This window comes from Corvus kubaryi, unplaced genomic scaffold (assembly GCF_017639235.1).
Source record: "Corvus kubaryi isolate FWS band 111438036 unplaced genomic scaffold, C.kubaryi_AGA036_p1.0 37385, whole genome shotgun sequence".
In the NCBI taxonomy this organism is placed as follows: domain Eukaryota; kingdom Metazoa; phylum Chordata; class Aves; order Passeriformes; family Corvidae; genus Corvus; species Corvus kubaryi.
The window spans coordinates 6,426,244-6,446,384 of record NW_024581127.1 but is presented as its reverse complement, the minus strand read 5'-3'; the positions used below and the strand labels follow the sequence as shown (position 1 = coordinate 6,446,384).

Here is a 20,141-nt window from a genome sequence, read left to right as displayed (position 1 = left end):
ATCACAGTGATGGAGAACCTGTAGAACTTATGTTTTTCTGTGCTTTAACTACATATCAGCTTCTACACTTGTTCTGTCTTTTGACTACATAGACGAACAGCAACGACTTCTCTTCTGGGAATGTCACAAAGATTTGTACTAACACTATTCAGCAGCTCCTGGTATCCTAACGTGTGTTAGGATAAACGAGTAAACCACAAGTAAAAGGGGACATTCAAAACATCTAGACCAGAAATTTCTTAATACGCTGCAGATGAGGAAAACAGTATGTACATGCTTGTTTGGAAAAAGAGATTCAACTTACTTGGTAGAAGAGAAAGAGGGCTTATCTCATATCAGGTGAGACCAGGAATGTCTAAAGGGACAACACATCATTCTCCCCTGTTCCCATACCATTCCTGCCCTGCTCCCCCAAGAAAATGCTCATGAAAAGGGAGCTAGAGCTAAAAAGAATTATCACCCACAAAATTCTCACCTCTTTCCCTTTTCCTTCTTTCTCTTCCTCTCATCTTACTACTTTTCTTTCTTTTTTTACCTACATGCTCAAATCTTCCCTTAAACTCCATCCCCTTTTATCAGATCCCTGTTATTGCCTGAAACCCCAGCATTGCCAGTCTTCATCCACTTTCCTCCTAATACTCCCTGCAAGTGTTCATATGTGCAAGTTATTTTGTATTAAAAATATTTTGAATATTGAATTATCTCCTTGATTCAGGTAATACAGTCTAAAAAAAACCCCAACCCTAAACCCCACTCTTTGACAAATCAATCCTGACAAAAGAAGCACCTTTTCATCACAAGCAGAGGATTTATCCAAGATTTTCATATATTTTTATACAATCTACAGTGAGCCTTCAGAAAAATCATGACTATTTTTCTGAGCTCCAGCAAGAGTCCAGCCAATTACTTCTTGAGCTGGATGCTACTAACTGCAACACAGGACTTAGAGGTTGGCTGGTATAAATTAAGGCAAAGCAGATCCTCAAAGAATTTTTAAAAAGCAAATAAAAATTTGGAAGGTTTGTCTGTATTCCTTGGAGAAAAAAAAAGGGCAAGGGAATATAAAAAGATGGGACTGTCAGATAAGCATGGTCTGTACACAGAGAGACAAATTCACCTACAAAGAACTAAACTCTGTAGAAATTGGGCTGTCTACAACAGAAATTTTGCATTCTGCTTCAATTTTCTATACGTGGTACTTTAACATCAAATAAATAATGTTCATGGAGTAGGGGAAAAAATACCATATCAGAACTTCCCATGCCTGAGGGTCTGAAACCACTTTAATTCTCCAAATACGTTATGAATCATAGTCCTTCACTCTTTTCCCCACAACCATACTCTCTAACAAGCCTCCATGTTTAAAATATATGGCAAATTGAACACCCTTGGACTAAAATTCCTATAATTTTTATTGCATTGATTGACTTATAAGAAATTATATTTTTGTGTGGGATATATTTTCCTTTTCTGTTTTCCATCTTGTGGTGCCTGCTATTCTTATTGCAACTTAAAAAATGGTTGAGCACTTTTATAAACCTAAAGGCTAATATAAATAGCTTAAGAAAAAAAGTAAGGTAGTGCAATGTTTGAGGAACAGCCCAGATGAACACCTTTGTGAAACTAAAGTTTTCTACCAATCAACAAAGTAGCTACAATACAGATGATGGCTGTACAAGTTTCCCTATGCTAAAAATCTCAGCTCTGTTCACAAGGGCCCACTTTCATGGATGAGAGGGCAGTTTAAGGTAAAGGCACATTAAATTCTTGACATCTCTGCTAGAATTGCAAACAAAAGTACAGTTAATTTTAGTGGGACTGTTGTTCAGCATTACAGATATTTTGTGAAGAATTCTATATTACATTCCTGTGGCTTAGTAGGAATAAAATTCTTTTGCATAATTCAACTATCTGCAGATAGTTTATCAATATATGCTCTTACCTGACTTCATTTTGGAGAAAAAATGAAAATACTACTTTGAACCTCTTATTGTTCATTAAATGATCTCCTGGATGAAGGTGTTGCTGAATATAGAGGCAAGAAGGTCCTGGGGAACCACTATATTCATATTCAAAACCATTAAAAAATTTTGGGAAAGACAAGGAATTTTCATTTGCATCCTATATACATGATCATTCTAAATATCTATTAAAAATTGTACCTACAGGATTTTATACAGATATGAGGTTTCAAGTCAATGAAATCCTTTTGAGAGACATGATAATGATGATGTTGATGATGATGCTAACATAATTAAAAATCCATACATTAAGCAAAGGAAAAGTACAAGTTAGAAATGCTTATTTCTTTCCTGTTTGTTCCACTTCTAAGGGGGACTTTTACTTGCCTGATTATCTAGAAAATACATATACAGAGATTTTAAGATAATTTCCCTTGACCATATATGCAAATGGGTATGTCAATCTTTTTCTGAAATGCAGCTGGGCTGGTTGCTTTTTTCCTTTACTTTTAAAAAGAAAAAGGGAAATGCTGATGAAATATCACAATTCCATTAGAATGGTTCCTGGTTCAAAGGAGCCACTAGTGCCAGTGTTCATTGGTAGGAGTGCTCTCCAGCTGCCAGGCATCTTGTTCTATGTGACCTCCCACTGCTAATAGTCTTTTAAAGAGCATGTTTCTTGTTTAGAAGTTTGTGAATCTTGTGGAAGCTAAGAACATACAGAACCACAGATTTTTTTTTTTTCCCTGAAGAGGGATAAACACAAACATTTACCCTAAATGTTTCTTCTAAGTAGGATGTTTAGTCAATAAATAATGTCTTTCACTCACTGTTGCAAGAATTCACCTCAAATAATATACCTGAAATCTTGAAGGGGTGAGTCTAAATATTTTTGTTCAGAAGTAGTAAGGATTTGTATTTCACTTCTCAGGATGTAAACTTATTACTTGGAGGGAAACAAGCTTCCCATGTCTTTGATGCTTTAGTTTAATGGTGCCTAAAATATTTCTAACTGATGGAGACTGACAGGTTAGATAAATGCTTTGAAAATATAACTTCTATAGGAAACTCTGGGTTTTGTTCAGGTCATGTATAAAATAAATACATATCTTCCTCAAATTTTTAAAACCAGAAACTTATTTTAAAAATTGCCTGAATACCAAAAATACTTTTGTAAAGTGTCTCCCAGAAAATTCATTTTACAGTTAAAGCTAATGAACAATTCAGACACTCGTAGAAAAATACAGAGGATGTCTACTTAAAAAGGATTTCCTTGAGAAATAAAAAGAATAATGTAATAGCCACATCTGAAAATAAATTAGTATTTAGTGAGGAAAGAAATGCACTATTTCAAAGATTTAGTGAGAAAAGCTACAATTATGTAGCCTTCATAAATGATATCATAATGATAGTGCTTTATCTGATTCATAGAAAATGATTCAGATTGAGACAAAGGAATAAACAATAATGAAACTCAACAATCTAAAGTTAAATGACTAAGATACTCAGTAGCAGTTATGTCTGTACAATAGATGTTTCTTTTCAAAAGACTGAAGAAAACACTCCGGGACTGGAAGGTTTAGGGAAGAGGTAATGAGATACAGAGTCTTTCACCTCTAGGTCATTAAGTTCAATTGCATTTAGGGTTGCTACTGACTGAAATTTTCTTCAGCTGACGGGTATTAAATAGTCTATTGTGAAATTGGAGGCCTCATTCCCATCCCTACTACAAAAGTAACCATATAACGTTTAGCAGTCACAGCAATAATGCCTGCAGCATGAACACTGGACCCTGTCATCCTGTGTCTTCCAAAACAAGTTGTAAAGGCGCCAAATTTTGCTTTAGTACAGGAGTCAGTCTTGTAAACATCAGTTCTGACAAAATTTCACGCAAAAATTGCATGGTAATTAAATACGAAAATTAACAACCAAGTATTTTCATCTCAATTGTATTTCCTATGGGAATCTGATGATCTTATGTTCCCCCACATAACTGGTTTTCAGCTTGTTTTAAAATTTTTCACTGCTTATACTGCCCTGTGCAGGGGTACCCCCAATGTGAGCAGGGATGGGGCAGAGGGGGTCACGCATCATTGTGCATCTGGCTGATGTCCATGCAGACCAGAGTTCATGAGATATTCGCTCTGTCCTTACACTCTTGTCCTGAAAATCTCACATCATATATTCTCTCTTGTGGATATTTTCTGAAGTATGCTGAAAAACTGGGGAGTTATGCAAGGGAAGGTTGAGGTTAAGGAACCTAAGGAATGGTGGAAGCATGAGAAACTTCTAAGAATTACAGTGCAGGAACTGTCACTACCACTAGGCTGGAGAGAAAATAATTCATCAAGGTGGTCATGGCAACATGACTTTTGTGGTTCCCTTAAATCTATTAGAATAGGATTTCACTGTTTTGGAATTGTACAGTCTTGGTTATTTTATTCTTCAATAGATCTTTTTGTTTATGTATGACATTTGCCAGGATTATTTCAGACTTGCCATAATAAATCCTGAAAGGATCTTGGGCAATTAATATTTTTTATATAATTTAGAAAGTTACATCACAGTGTAAGGAAAGAAGGAGAAACAGCAACTTCTAGTTTAAATGAAGTAGTCTGATCACAATATAAATATAGATACTAATCAAACAATGAAGAATGAGACAAAAATGAAATTACATTCAATATCCTTATGCTTAATCACATGGAGAGAGAAGTAAAACTTATATTTGTTTGCAACAATATTACACTGTTGAAACACATGCCATGCTGTTTCTCAACTACTGATTATAATTTGGATCACAGACAACTTTTAGAGGGAACTAAAGCTCCACTCAAAATCTGCTTCAAATAGGCTTCACTGACACAAAGTTTGGAGGCAAGTCAGTACTGGGTACTATAGTTTAAACTCTTCATTACTGACTTGGATGATGGGGAAGGATGCAGGTCAGGAAATTTGCAGTGATACAAAACTGGAAGGAGGGACCAGCAGACCACATGCCATTCCAGGGGACCTAGATAGAGTGAGTAATTGGGCAGAAAGGAGTCTCATGAAATGCAGCAAAGGGAAATGTAAGCACTTGCATCTTGGGAGGAATGACTCCAGGCACTAGTACACTGCTGTAATTGGCTGGAAGGCAGCTCTGCAGAGAAGGACCATGGGTTAGTGATGGTCAGCAAGCTGAACGTGAACCAGCAACATGTCTCCATTGCAAAGAAAGCTAGTGGTATTTTTGGGCTGAATTAGGAAGAGTTGCCAGCAGGTCAAGAGATGATCCTTCATCTCTACTCACCATTAGTAAGACATCTGAGTACTGTGTCCAGTTCTGGACTCTCCAGAACAAGCAAAACATGGACTTACTGGAGGGAGTCCAACACAGGGCCACGAATGTCATCAAAGGACTGAAGCATCATTTGTATGAGGAGAGACTGAAAGAGCTTGGACTGTTTATCATGAAGAAGGGATTTGTTATCGATATGTATAAATATCTGGTTGACGGGAATGGAGAAGAGGGAGCCAGACTCTTCTCAGTGATGCCCAGTAATACAACAGGAGGCAATTGGCATCCCATGAAATTCAACACAGAAAATTCTTTTATTGTGACCATGATCAAATGCTGGAATAGGTTGATAGAGAGGTTGTAGGCTCTCCATCTGTGGAGATATTCAAAACCTGACTGAGGTGATCCTGGGCAATCTGTTCTACCTGACATTACTTGAGCAAGGGGGTGGTATTAGACAATCTCAAGAGGTGCCTTCCAAGCTAAATGATGCTGTGATTCTGTTTGATTCTATGAAGTCTTCCAACACATGAGCCAATAAAAGGGTCTTTAATTGTTAAGAGTCCCTGTGATATCTCAAGCTGTTTCTTGCTCTTCATTATACCAATCCATGGTTCTGATTTTAACATCAACTACAAGATATCAAATCTCGAAGATGTAGCTGTCCCTCTTCTATCCAACCTCTCTTCTCAACCTCTTTACATCAATAACCCCATTCTTCTTTGCATACCTTATTTTCTTTTGATGTTCCTCATTACTGAATGCTCTTCTGAAATCCTCTTATGTTATTCTGTTTCATTCTGCTCTGTCCTGATTACACCAGTCTTAGTCTTCCAGAAAACCTTAGGTGGTGTCAGCTGTGCCTTTAGAAAGCTGTCCCTCTGTCTCTTCAGAAACAGGGTAATCCAGCAGCAGAAAAAATCTGTTAAACTCATGACTTCCCCTTGATGAGAGAATGTTGCACATAGTTCAAGGAGATTAACTTGGTCATCTTAACAATGAAGAATGACAATTGCACCTGGCATGTGGCATGGCAGATATGCTCCTACTATGGAAATATTGAGGAGGTCTTCTGTCAGGGATGTCTTAAGACAAACAGATTGATTTGGATCCTGCAAGTTTAGAAGAGTCCAGAGGGTGTCTTTTTGTGGACCCAGCATAAAAGCACTGTAAGGCTCAACAGTTTTAAGGGGACACCTTTTTATTCATTCCTCACTACGGTCAACACCAACCCTTATGGTTAAAACAGGTAAATCATAATTACTTCTTCTATTTGCATGATTTTATTATGGGATGAGAAAAGGAGTTGGAGGGAGGGACTTCTGGTGTGAGTAGGTGTCAGGTCTACAGAATACATGACTGCTGCCAGTCTGATCATAAAGGCTGTTGTGCTGTTGAAAGCTGAGATCCTGAGCTGTGAAATATTCCACATAGCTGTTTTAGAGACTACCTGTTCACTCCTGTGTAACTGCCTAATTCCACCGCTGCATGTGAGTACACATTAATGCAGTCCGCCCTGGCTTTTGTGCTACCTCTTTCCTCTCCAAACACAAGAGCTGAAGTTGTGGTAATGGTGCTATGCAGAGCAACTTTTAAGATCCTCTGTACTGGATGTGGTTAGAGATACAGAAAAGAAGGGGATTGTGTATTCCTTTCTGTGGCATCTTCTGATTTGTCTGTGCCTTGTGGCTAATACCCTGGGACAGGCACTAAATTGAAATGTGCATCTTGTTGACACTGCCTAGACAGTTAAGGAATCAATGAAGGAAAAAGTCCTGGATGATCTTATCAAGATCCCTCACTTGAACTGCTGAAGCAGTGCTGAATAGTGAACTGCTGAAGCCTTAGAGAGCCTGTGACTGACTGCCCTCAGTGAACTTGTCCACCCCAAGCCAGTTAGCACTGAAAAATGGAGTCAGAAGTAAAGAAAATCCGTGGTGGCAGCCACCTCTTTTGAGTACAGGCATCTGCTGCCAGAATTTCATATAGGTAGCAGAGTTCTGCGTTCACTGCCAGCTGTCATACAGAATAGGCTATTCTTTCAAAATCAAATTAATTGTTTGCATAAAATGAAAACCTATCAAAACTATTAAATTCTAAGACATTGTAAATTTCTGTTTCAGAAGAATTGGTAGAAGTTGCTAAGGAATTATACTAGGTGAAACACAACTGCATCCTGTAGCTGATAACAGTCCACTGAGCAGGGACAGGACACTGCTCTGGATAAACCTGTAGCCCAGCCTTGTAGTCATGTCACTCAAAAACCAGGTTCGTCAACAGAATCATCTGTGATTTTGAGGTTTTCCATATTGCTATAATAATAATTTATGTGTATTTGGTTCATTGATGAGATAAAATCATGGTTTTACCAACATCAATTAGCTAACCACAGCAGTAACAATGAATTTAAAATAAATATGAAAACCTTTAATCCAGGAATGGAGTAAGGTAATTTTTTAGAGGGAAGATATCCTCAATAATATGCTTGTAGTAGGAGAGGGGTTGCTATTTACAAATATTACAGGAGAAAAAGGAAAGAAAAATCAAAACCAAGTATTGCATATATATCACTGAAGTGAATGCAAGACCTGACTTGCCCTAATTTTGTTTCCATAGTCTGGACAGATTGTTAATGATTTTAAGGCAAACCTCCAGCTGGTCAAGAGTCAAATAAAGAATATATAATCACAAAAAAATGAAATTGTACCTATAGTCTGTTGCAACCTGCAAAACTCTAGCAAAATTAGAAAGTAGCGGTATTAACTTTAGATTACTATTTTCATGCTAAATATGAAATTATATTAAGAAAGACAAAAATTATATCATAGCAATGTATTAACAGCTGCATTAGAACAACAAAAAAGGACCTTGCTGAGCTCCCAAAATGCATTTCCCCAAAAGTGCAGGCAGACAATTCACTTTCCTATAGAAGAGACAATCAAAAACACAGAAAAAATCCTAATCCTTGATATTTACTTTAATTGGATCAGAATTTGGCTTTCCAAATATACATTTGCATGCCTCAGTCAAAGAACAATAAACATCAAGACAGATGATTTCATTCAACCAGTTTCTTTCGAAGAAAAGAGCTTCTATTCCATATTATTGCCATTCCAGATGATTAACTCTTACATATCTATTCCATTCACTTTAATTTAAATTTCATTAAATCTGGTTCTTACTGAGTTCAAAGAAACTTTTATTTTTAAACACTTCCACCATGAAACTAATTTGTTCTCATCAATATCATTATTTGCTGCATCTGAGAATGTCTTTCATAAGAGCTACTTCCTTGAATATTATTTTCAGAGAGTCATAAACATTAAAAAGATAAAAGACTTCTTACACTACACCCAACCCCTCCTTTTTCAGGAAGCTTCCTCAGGCATACTGTTGTACGTCTGAAAAGGCACTTTTTCTAATTCCACTCACTCTGTGGTCTGCCATCCTCGCAATTCTACCCTTGCAATGCTACAGTCAATGCTGCATAATTCAATTATCAAATCAATAAGAAAAGGTAAATTATGAAGAAGGCAGACATTTTTCTGAACACTGAGTCATATTCAGGCAGCCTACCACAGTACCCAGGGTGGAGTTAGACACCTCCTGTGGCAGCAATCAACAGTTCAGATCAGATAGTATTTAGCACCATCAGATCCCAGATTATATTTCTACATCTGTGTTAGCAAACTAAACAGTGCTGGGTGGTATTCCCAGATTCTCAGGCCAAAAGGCACAGAATAGTCTATGCTTATGCTACGCTCTCCTCTTTTAACCCCCAGAAAGAGTCTGCTATATGGAAAGTACCTGTAAGAAGTGAGTCATACCCACTTCCATAGTGCTTCCTGGGAATGGCTTCTGCGGGTGCTGGCTGATAAATGAGAACCTCTCCAGTGGTGAATTGAAAATTTTTACCAGACCAAGCTTCAGTCTTAAGGATATTTTTGATGCTAACTTAAAAAGGATTTTTCAGCTACAATGCTTATTTCTCCAGTCCATTTTCTATTGGGGACAAATAGAACTGTGACTTTTCTGCAAAGGCAGTAAGAGGAGAGGAAAGAGCATGACTGTGCAAGGATGAACCTTTATCTCCTTGTTAATAACTTGAATTGCCAAATCAATTTCAGCATGCATAAAGGATTAATCATTTCTGTATACTAATTATTATTGAATGCTGTCTTCATGCTTCTGTTGACAAACAGCTAGTCTTTTTTTCTGTTGAGAAATTTTGACTCTGATAAGATTATTTTATATCTCCAATGAAAAAAACATAAGTTAAACTATGAATCCTTTCCCCAGAATCTTTTAAAAAAGTTCAAACATAAGATCAGAATATTTGGGAAGTGATTTAAACTTTTTGAATTGAAGAGGTCTTTTTTAATATTCATATCTGTAATGCTGAATCTAAATGTTAACCTAGTCAATACATATTCAGTGCTCTAGATAATTACGGTATTTTTCCTCAAAGCAATAATAGAAACTAAAATTGACAGTTAAGGACTAATGAGAGTTAATACTGAGAAAAAGGAAACTGAGATGAAGACAAAACTGCAGGTAAAAGTTATATTTTTTGTGTGACAACCAAAGTTGAGAGATAAATGACATGAGGAAATTTAAGGCATACGTGATCCAAAACTACAAGAAGATGTAACTGAAGAGTTTCACAGACTGAAAATAAATAATTGTTGAGAACAAAGGGCGCCATCTCTGTCATTATTCATTGAACAAAATTCCTATTAATAATTAATACTGGCAGTTTTGATAGAACAAGGACTGAAGAATTTTCCCTTCAAAGATAAAGAAGAAAATTGCAAGTGTGAGAAGCACTGTAGAGAAATCCCAGCTTTCTTGTATTTAATGTTGAGAACTCTGCTGTTCAAAGGTTGATATTTCTATATGTGCTCTGAAGTTCTAGAGCCTAAGTTCACTTCCTTGGCTTTGTTGTGACACTGTACCATGCCGTAAATCAAGTCCCTCCTGATGGGGGAGAATTTGCTGAAAGTCCTTGCAAGGAGTTTCAAAGAATAACCAAGACTTTTCCTTGAGTTTCAGTGCTTCCAGATAGTCGCCCATTAAGTCTTATCAGAGGAACAGAGCCACTAGCGTGACCCAGGTACAGCACAGAGCACAGAAAAGCAGGAGTGAGGCCTCTCTATCAAAATTTACACAGCCTTTTAAAGATTTTTTAACCAATAGTTACTAAAAACATACATTATTTTCACTTTCCTACCAATTATTCAGTAACATGACTAGGAACTGCGGAATTCTCTATCCAATCAATCCAAACCACTTTTACTGCAGAATATGGAGTAGTAGAAGAAGGAGAAGAAGGTTTAGAGAACAACAACAATCCTCCATTTTGATATTTTTTACTCTTATCTATTTACTATAAAGAGAAGGCCAAAACCTCTAAATTTTTCACTCTGTGACAATCTTACATAGTAGTCCATCACCTAATTCACACCACAGTATTTTCTAGTTCTTGTCTGACCATTGGTAATTTTTTCCAAGGTTTGAGGCTAAAACAGTGTTGTTCAGGGGGGTAAGAACACTTTAAAACAGCCAGAGAAATATTCTCGGCACTCTGGGTTCCTACATGTTGCATAACTTATAGATTCAAATGTAAATTATCAGAGTAAAATGTTCCCAGCATATAATCTTCTCACTCCTCTTTCACCTTTCCTGGTGTGGTCTACAGGTCAGAAGTATCAACATCTTTGCACATATTTGAACAAAAAATGTAATCATATTTGTTATTGGCATCAATGGGTTTTGGTTGTGGGTTTTTTTTACTTATTATACACAGCCACAACTACTTCACTAGTGTCAAAACCAATAATTCATGAGATTTATTCTCCAACACTGGTCAGTTAAGTGTCTGCAGAGCAAATGCACCAAAATGTTCCTCATGTTCACCTATACAATCCAAGTACCTGGGGAGCATAGCCAAGCAGTGCTCACATGAGTTGGAACATAGTGGAAAGTAGAGTTGCCTTCTCCCAGCTCGTGGCAGTGTAAGGCTGAGCATCAGCAGCAATGCAAAATCATGTGAGCGTCCATTCAATAGATCTGCACACTTGCAGCTCAAACCTGCCCTAAAAGAGGAAAAGGGAAGGTGTCTCATTTCTACTCTCAGGAAATCCACTCTACAAAACATTTAGACAGAATTTTAAGAATGAAGAGGGGCAGGGGTGTGAATTATGCATGGAAAAGTTTCTCAGGAGAGCACAAATGATTAAGTAACAGGAGGATAAGGGAGAATGTGAGGGGAGGTGTTTGAGTCTCTGGGGAGAGAAAAACAAAGTGGAGACACTGATCCCCTTTTTGTGTGTTTGAAATTAGTGCAACTGCAGTAAAAAATAAAGCCCAGATTTGCAGATGAGGATGATGTTTACAACTTAAAGCTTTTAACACTAACCTTGTACGAAAGAATACAAAAGAGAGAAAGAACAACTCATTGATTACTACAAGGAGGCCTTGATATTGTATTACTTCATTCTAATATAGGGCTAAATATCTCCTATTTGTTCTGCCCATGAAAAAGTAAGTGCACAGGTTACAACTGGATTGGACTGCTGCTAATGAAGGCAGAGTTAAGATTGCATGAGTGTGTTCTGTATTTCAGTACTTCTTGGATTTAGAAGTCTGAATTTGAAATTACACATTTCTTCATTTACAGCTGTTTGCATTCAGTTCAGCTCTGTGCTCTGGAAGAACATGAAGTGCCATTCCACAACCTTCCTTAATATTATCTTTTTTAGCAAATTATTGTAGTTTTTAAAATATCTGTGAAATAAGCTACAACCAATGATTGCATCTTTTCACACATCTTTTTAGCTAAAATCACAGATATTATACAATATTATTTCTTCACAGATTACAGAAATAGGTAGTTTTTAGTTTTAACATAATTTTTGCTTAATCCTAACATTATAATTTGCCATAGTATTTTTTTTTAACTCTCAGACCAGCTGGCTGCCAAAAATCTACCTGCTGTGCAGTAATCAAGATGTAAGTAGTATGACATGCTACTGATTAGACATTTTCAGTACATCTGGAAACACTGACTATTTTCCAGTCCTCTTACCTGAAAAGACTGTTTCACAGGAACTTTCAAGCCCGAAAATATTCCAGCTTTCTTCAAGCATTATGAATCTAGATGCTTTCCTTGCATAAGAATACACAGGAAATTTCTTTTATTGAAAACATCATAAACAAAAGCTTTAAGAAGCACCACTTTAAAAAGTGAAAATCAAACTTCAAGACAGGGCTTTATGTATCTGTCAAGAAAAGTTTCTTCTTCAGTCTTTCAATAATTAGGAGGAGAAAATCAACTAAGGCAGCATATTGCAGAAATGTTTTTTTTTCATAAGATCATATATATTCAAATGGAAGAAGACCGAAAAATGCTGGAGGTAACACATTTTAGGATTAACATTATTTTTAAAGCATTGGAATATCTAAATTGGTGAAAATATATCAATTTTTTTATTATTATTTTTAAAAAGAGGAAGAATATGCACCACTCCAAGGCCAAAACATAGCCGTTCTTACTAATGACTGCAAGCAAAAGGGGTTGGTTGACGTGTTTGTTTGATATGCCATGTTACCAACACCTGAAGGCCACAGGATGAGAGCTCTAGAGAGCCCTTATAGCCCCTGTCCCAAAGGGTGTGATCAAGCCAGCACAACGGGAGAGGGAGAGCAAGCCAGGCATCGATCGTCCCAAATTCAGTGACTCACTGTTGACACAGAGTACAAATCATGCTCAACTCATTTGATGCATAGACCAGTGGAGCTTTGTTCCTCACGTAACTCCTTGTGCAGACACCTATAAGGTTTAGTAAATTCATAACAATAAAAATTATAAAATATGATCTTTAATATAAAAATGCATCATCCAAATGGATCGCCTTAGTATTCTTTTTGTAGCAAATATTTTTATTTTGAAGAACCCAGGCTCTGCACATATGTAAGGTAGATTTTGCAAGCACATTGCTTGTTCCAGAATACAGTGATATCTTATTTTAGTCTAATTTAATCTGTAAAACCGATTCATATCAAGTTGCACACACACATTCCTTGAGCAGCAAGGAAGCCTGCAAAGAGTTATAGAACTCTGTTTTGAAAATTTTCTAATTTATATCTTTTTATAAGGAAAATTGTAATACTTCTAAAAAATAATATTACTTCTAATTTTTTATTTCATTGCTATTAAATTAACATTTTATGTGAAAGGTAGCTCTTTTTCACCTTAGGTTACTGATCATTTCAGCCACAAAAAGAGTCCGCTAAAGATTGCCTCATTTATTCTGTCTGCATCCGTCATCTTATCATAGTCTAAAGAAAAAAAATAAAATAAAAGAGTATATTACTGTCACTTGTCGAAGCTACTGAACATGCAGTCAAACCATGAGCTGGGTGTAACAGTTGTCTTCAAGATCAAAGCTGGCAGTCTGCAACCAGATCATGGTTCATAATTTGAGTGCCACTAATTTCTATTATAAAGGCAAGAGATAAACTACATTTTAAAAAGCTTTTTGCTTTACTGGCAGGACAGATTAGGCTTTCCATTTATTCTGGGACTGTAAATGCAGCTGTTGCTATAGTAACTGTATATCTCTTGAAGAGTAAATAATTGTGTTAAATGGCTAAATAGCAAATAGGTTTATGGCTACTCTGGTACTGAGGAACTTGAATATGCTAAATTTTTAACTGTATTTTTAAAGATCATCTGCACAGTGACCATAATATGTCCTGTACGGAAACAAGAAATTTTTCCTAATAAGTCTTTTCGGAGTTATGCAGTTGTGCACTGAATAAATGCCTGACAAATTTTATGAGTCTCAGAAATCTGAGGATGAATGTTATTCTAATATGAATTTCTGTTGCAATATTCTACAGTTCTCTCCAAGCAAATACCATAGGAAAGTAATGAAAACATATCAAAAGACTTTGTCAGAATTAGGCCCTTAGGTTTAAAGATTGGAGCAACTAAATTGACTGCTGGTGATTTCAAAAAACTCGAAAATCCATGTAAAAATCCATGGACTTTTTCTCAATACATGTTTTCATTACAAAAATATTTATTGCTACAGGCAATCCAAAGTAGCCAATTTATGCTCTATATTTCTATAGATTTGGAGGAAAATGTCTTTGATGTAACCACCTATAAACAGATAACTATTCTATGATTTGATGATTCTATGTTTTAATTCAGTACTACTACACTCACACTATGCCTCCCACCCCCTCCCCTCACCTAAAATAATAAGGCAAAATGGAAAGAACAAATTTGCAGTGCTGTCTTTTACAAGATAAATGAGAGATTATACGTTTGAACCTTCTTAAGGTAGTGTGTTAATATCTGTAAAATAAAAATGGAAGCAAAAAGACATTGGATCATCAATGAAAAAGAGGAAAAAAACCCTGTCTGTTACTAGATGACTGGTCCCATAATGTCATGGAGCCTGTTGTAATAGACAACATCGAGTTACATTGTCTTTTACACAGAAAATGTCTGCATTATAATTTTAAGCAACTTAAAAGACACACTGAGTTATGCTTTTTTTAATTCATGAAAAACACTCTTCGCCAAGCTTAAGACAATACATATCAGAGAAAGCAGAAAATATTTCAGAGATATGACTAGAGAGATGATAATCTTATTAGATAAGTAAATTTAGTCCCTCACTGGAATACTTAAAATTAACAATTGCTAACAACACTATAATAAAACAAAAAAAAAGATATCTCATGTTACAGCCAGTCATGGCTGTTATGAGAGGCACACAGTAGATGAAAGTTGCACAAATATTTAAGCACAACCCCAAAAGCCAGAGCAGGTATACAACCATTACAGAATCATGGAATTATAAGTTCATTATGGTTGGAAAAGACCACCAAGATCATCAAGTCCAACCTTTGACAGAACACAACCATAGCAACTAAACCATAGCACTAAGCGCCACGTCCAGTCATTTCTTGAACGGTTCCAGGGATGGTGACTCCACCACTTCCCTGTGCAGCCCATTCCAATATTTGACAACCCTTTCAATGAAAAAAATTGTCCCTAATGTCCAACCTGAACCACCCCTGGCAAAGCCTGAGGCCATTTCCTCTACTCCTGTCACTAGTTACCTGGGAGATGTAGGCTCACTACAACCTCCTTTCAGGTAATTGTAGAGAATTAGAAGGTCTTCACTAAGTCTCCTTTTCTCCACAGAAGATCAGCCCAGTTCCTTCAGCCACTCTTCATAAGACTTACTCTCTAGACCATTCACAACCTTTGTGGCCCTTCTCTTGAGGAGGCTGGTAGGCTTACCAATCAAGAGACCTTGAAGGTCTCCTGGAGAAAGAGCTCTGAGCCTGTTACCTCCCAGTTGTGGAGACCAAAGAAGCCTCTTCCAGGATACTTTGTTTAATTATGTTAATATACCCCAGTTCTGTTTCCCTTATTGGCCTGTTGGTCTCCCTGCCCCTTTTCTACCCTATGTGTCCCCGATCCAGAAAGTTCTCCCTTCCCTGTTCTCCCATTGGCCCTTTTCCTTTTGCTGCTCCCCCACTGTTTCCCTATTGGCTCCCATACCCTAACCCCGCCTACATGCTACCCCTGTGCCCTCAGATCCTTGGACCCTCGTGCTCTCTCAGCCCCTATCTTCCCCATATAAAACCCTGGACCCTCCCCAGTTTTTTGTCTTCATCCCTGTTCATGTGCCTGGAAATAAACTCCTCCTGTGGAAAAAAGACCCTTCCTGCCTCTTTTGTAGATGGTGTGCTTGGAACTGCCTGGTGTGATATGTGTGCATGTAGTGGCCTCGCCAGGTGGCTTCCTCTGGAGACGCTTTCAGAAGGTCCCAGCACTCTACCACCTGACACTGCCAACTGCAACATTTCTCTGATCATGTTGCAGCACCTTTCTTGAAGTGAGGGGCCCAGAACTGGACACAGTACTTGAGGTGTGGCTTCACCAGTGCTTGTATTTTACCTGTATGTATATTATGTATGTATGTATGTATGTATATATGATACCTGTACGGATCTCAAAACCCTCTTCAAATATGCTGAAGTATTGGAGATGCCAAGCATTTAGGTTGATTTCATTTTGCTTTAAGGTCTCAAGATCAAGTCTGGCTGCCTAATGAGGACAATTGTTAGAATCTGCTTTTTCAGGAAATTATCACACATCTGATATAATATTCTAAAAACAGTCATTGAATATGGAACATTAGAGAATATAGCAAATACCTTTTCGTGTTCCTAGGGAAATTTTAGTTTTATTAGAAAAGCTGTTATGACAAGTGGACAGTTCTGAAAAGACAGACCTGTGAATGTGCTATGAGGACCAGAGTGCAACAGCACTGCAGGAGATTGAGTGAACTTTATGATACAGTCAGTGCTTCAATCTTAGCAACTTTCAAGATTGTTGAAAGATTTGTTTATATAAATTAACTATTTTCAAGAAGTCATGGAATAGTAACCACCAGCACAAAAGTATAAAATGTAGTTGAGTTGTCTGAAGTGCGGTGAAATTACTCTGGATTGAACAACGTAGCCTACTTTGTTGTCCTGGTTCCAACAAGGCAGGGTTTCAGTAACTGGAAGGGAGATTACAATGTACCACCTCATGCCCTAGCCAGAGCAGGTGGAAGGGACTGTCTTCTGGGAAGAAAGGTTTCCTGGTGAGAAAACATGGCAGACAGAATGGTCTGATATTGTTTATTGCTGGGGACTTTCAATTTCAATCTTTTCTTTACTTATACCTTTAGTTATTATATTGTTGCTGTTACTGTTTGTTTTCATATCTCATTGCTGTTTCCAGGAAATTTTTCTTATCTCAGCCCGTGATCTTGCCTTGTTGTGCCTCCAACTGGATAGGGAGGGGAAGCAGCATGTGGTTTTAGCAGGAGTACTAACTTAGAGAATGCTATCCCTAAAACATGACAATTATGCATAAGAATTGCCAGAGATAAATATGTATTTTTCAGCAAATAATGAATGAGTAATGAAAAGGCAACACGAGCAAAACCTAAAAGTGAGAAGCCACACCTTTCTCTTAAAAATACCTAACAGCAATGGGACAAGGATTTATGTTGAAAAGAAGTTCACTGATCCAGGCTTCTTGGGATTACCTCTGGCAACCTATTTGGCAAGAAGGATATAAATTGACAAACCTACAAGCTTATGCTATACATAAATTACATTATTTTATGCAGCAATATAGGTAGTTTAGTAATTAGTTATTTAATAAATCTTAATTTAGGTGAATGTCATCTGGTTGCTGTGATTTATTTAAATTTAATTTCTTGACTTGTTCCATCACCTGATACCTTCACTACATGTAGGAAAGTATGTCTCCATTATCCTCTGTGAAGACCTATGCAAAAGAAATCCTTCAGGTTTTCTGTAATCTCTTTATCCTTTAAGACAGAAATCCCTCCATATGAATTCCTAATTGAACTCTATATTTGCTAGCAATGAAGTCAACATACTCCGTTCTCCTGTCAGACTACTATTCCTGATAATTTAAAATGGCCTTTTTTTCCCCACTATCTTTTGTTCTTTATCTGTACAGCACCCAGCACAATAAGAAGTTAGATCATGAATCAGATTTTTAATAATCTGTGATATTAAAGACAACAGTTCGTATTCTTAGTTTTGTATATTGTCTTATGCTATCTGTTATCTTAAATATATATTTACATTAAAACCACTTTATTTTTAGCGTGATCTGTAGTTCTCCATTGGATTTTCCCACTATTTCTTTGTCTGCAGCTAGAGCTGGATCAGGTTCTGAACAAAATACTTTTCTTTTGCTGTTTGCAAAGTAAAATGTCATAGCTTCACATCAGGACTAATTGACATGAATTCTGTTCTTATTATTTCATGCTATTCTGCAAATCCTAATACGTTTATGAGAAAGTGTGTTTACAGTATATTTAATTTTTCTGTGGTACTGTGTTTTGAGGTAACACTTGCAATGTAACTGAAAAAGGGTTAATTAATCTTCTACAAGGTACTCCAAATTGACTTCTGTTTTAAATAAATGTTTTCTAGGATGTTTCATTTTCTCTTTGGTGTCTTTATGGTTTCATGGCTTATGTGTTTTTAAAGGAAGAGATTTACTTCAACTAGTATATGAAATGTATTAACTGATTTGTTTAAAATAATATGCAGCAGAATATTCATCAAATGCTTTGGCAATATTTAGCAATTAATGGTTTTTGGAGACACTCCACACTTCCACATAAGAGCTACTTTGGTGTTTAATTTTTTTTGGGATAGATCATATTTCAAAGAGAGATGTTTTCTTCATTTTATGTCAGCTAGCATTGGTTGTCAGAGGTAACACCATCCAAACAACTGCAGAGACTCTCAGGGCAGATACTGCTGGGAAGAGCTCAGAGGAAAGACACTGCCAAGTTTACAGAATAGGGAAGTGTGATAGTTTTTTATTTCCACTGCTCAGCTGGGTCTCCAATGTAAAATTAGCTGACTGAAGCATGGTACAAGTTCAGCCTAGGCAGCACTTTCAGTCAGAACCTGAGAACTGATCATGGCTTTCCCTTGTAGCTGTATACATTTACATCTTCAAAGAAGGTTTTATTTTATCAAAGCCTAAGCAACCAGGGTCTCCTGTTTCAGTTTTAAGTTGTGTTTTCTAATGCTTGTTTTTGTTCTTTTTATTCTCTTTCAACTAATTTTATCCTGGTGAGAGGTGGAACTTGGATTTGAGGAAGAGCACGCGTGATTACTGATTATTTCCTGGTTTCTGAAGAAAATCAGACCTACACAATCAGTGTTATGTCTCTCTTTCTGTCTGTGCACCCACAAAGGCATTTAAAAATACTGGTCAATTCAAATAAATCTGACAGGAAGTAATGGTCTCATTGTCCTCCTCAGTGCTTTCAGGACAGTAATGCTCCTGTCTTCAATGACAGTAAGAATGCATTTCAAGGATGTTAAAAACCTGTAATTCTAATCAAAATTAGTTAGAAAATAGCTATTATTAGTATATAAGACTGAAGCTGTTAATGCCCAAACATGGACGAGCTACACTCAGGTCTCACATCTCATTAACCACCATAGGATTAATTATGAAGCACATATCCATAACAAACTAAGTTGGATTTTATCCTACTTATAAGAATACTTAAATCCTAGACTTTTATGTTAATACACCAATCAGCTGTGAAATTTATAATTCCATTTTTCATGGACTTCTCAAGGGTTTTTCCTAAAGTCCTAGCAAATGCTACCATTGACACATTTGAAAGAATATCTCTTGAGCTTATTTCCTAGGAAAATACTACAAATGTAATAAATAGTTTCTGTCAGAAACCAAGAAGGAACACATTTGTCCTCTAGCACTTTTTTTTTCAGTTTGCACTTTGTGGACTTTTGCACACTTCTATTTCCTTGGCAGTGAACTGAATGAAAACCTATTTCTCTTCATATGCAAAATTAATTAATTAGAGTAATGAGAAAAAAAATTAAAATGGCAAACTTATTTTCATATGACTGAAGCCACCTATCCCCAAAAATCTGATTTCAAAGAAATATCATTAATATTAAATTACAGGGTATGGGCAAGGCACTGAAGTCAACAAAAGCCTTTTTGCCATGTTTGTGATGTTTTTAGAAAATAGTTTCTATTAATTTGTCACTGAGAATTTCAAAAAAGTACCTGAAGGTTTTTCAGTGCCTGCCCAATGCCATTCAGAAAAACAAAACTAAGCAGTGAGTCTCTTAAGTAAATTCTGAAAGTATTTAAATTTGTCTTTCTATGCGAAAACACTGCTGGTACTTTTGGAATCCCTTGGAAAATAGGTTTGCTGGGTCCGTGGAGCCCATTTATCACAGGCAAGATGTCAACAACTCAGAGTTCATCTGAGTGGCAC

At 36.7% G+C, this 20,141-nt stretch overlaps 1 long non-coding RNA gene across 1 annotated transcript in view; it reads right to left on the bottom strand.

Annotated features, from left to right (window-relative positions):
• LOC121668509 overlaps window positions 1-20,141 on the bottom strand; it is an 85,664-nt gene that overhangs the window by 14,568 nt on the left and 50,955 nt on the right. Inside the window, exons 2-3 of the long non-coding RNA XR_006017406.1 lie at window positions 12,329-12,408; window positions 11,175-11,336 (exon numbers count right to left, since the gene is read on the bottom strand). This is a non-coding gene — a long non-coding RNA (uncharacterized LOC121668509). The remainder of the gene's footprint in view (window positions 1-11,174; window positions 11,337-12,328; window positions 12,409-20,141) is intronic.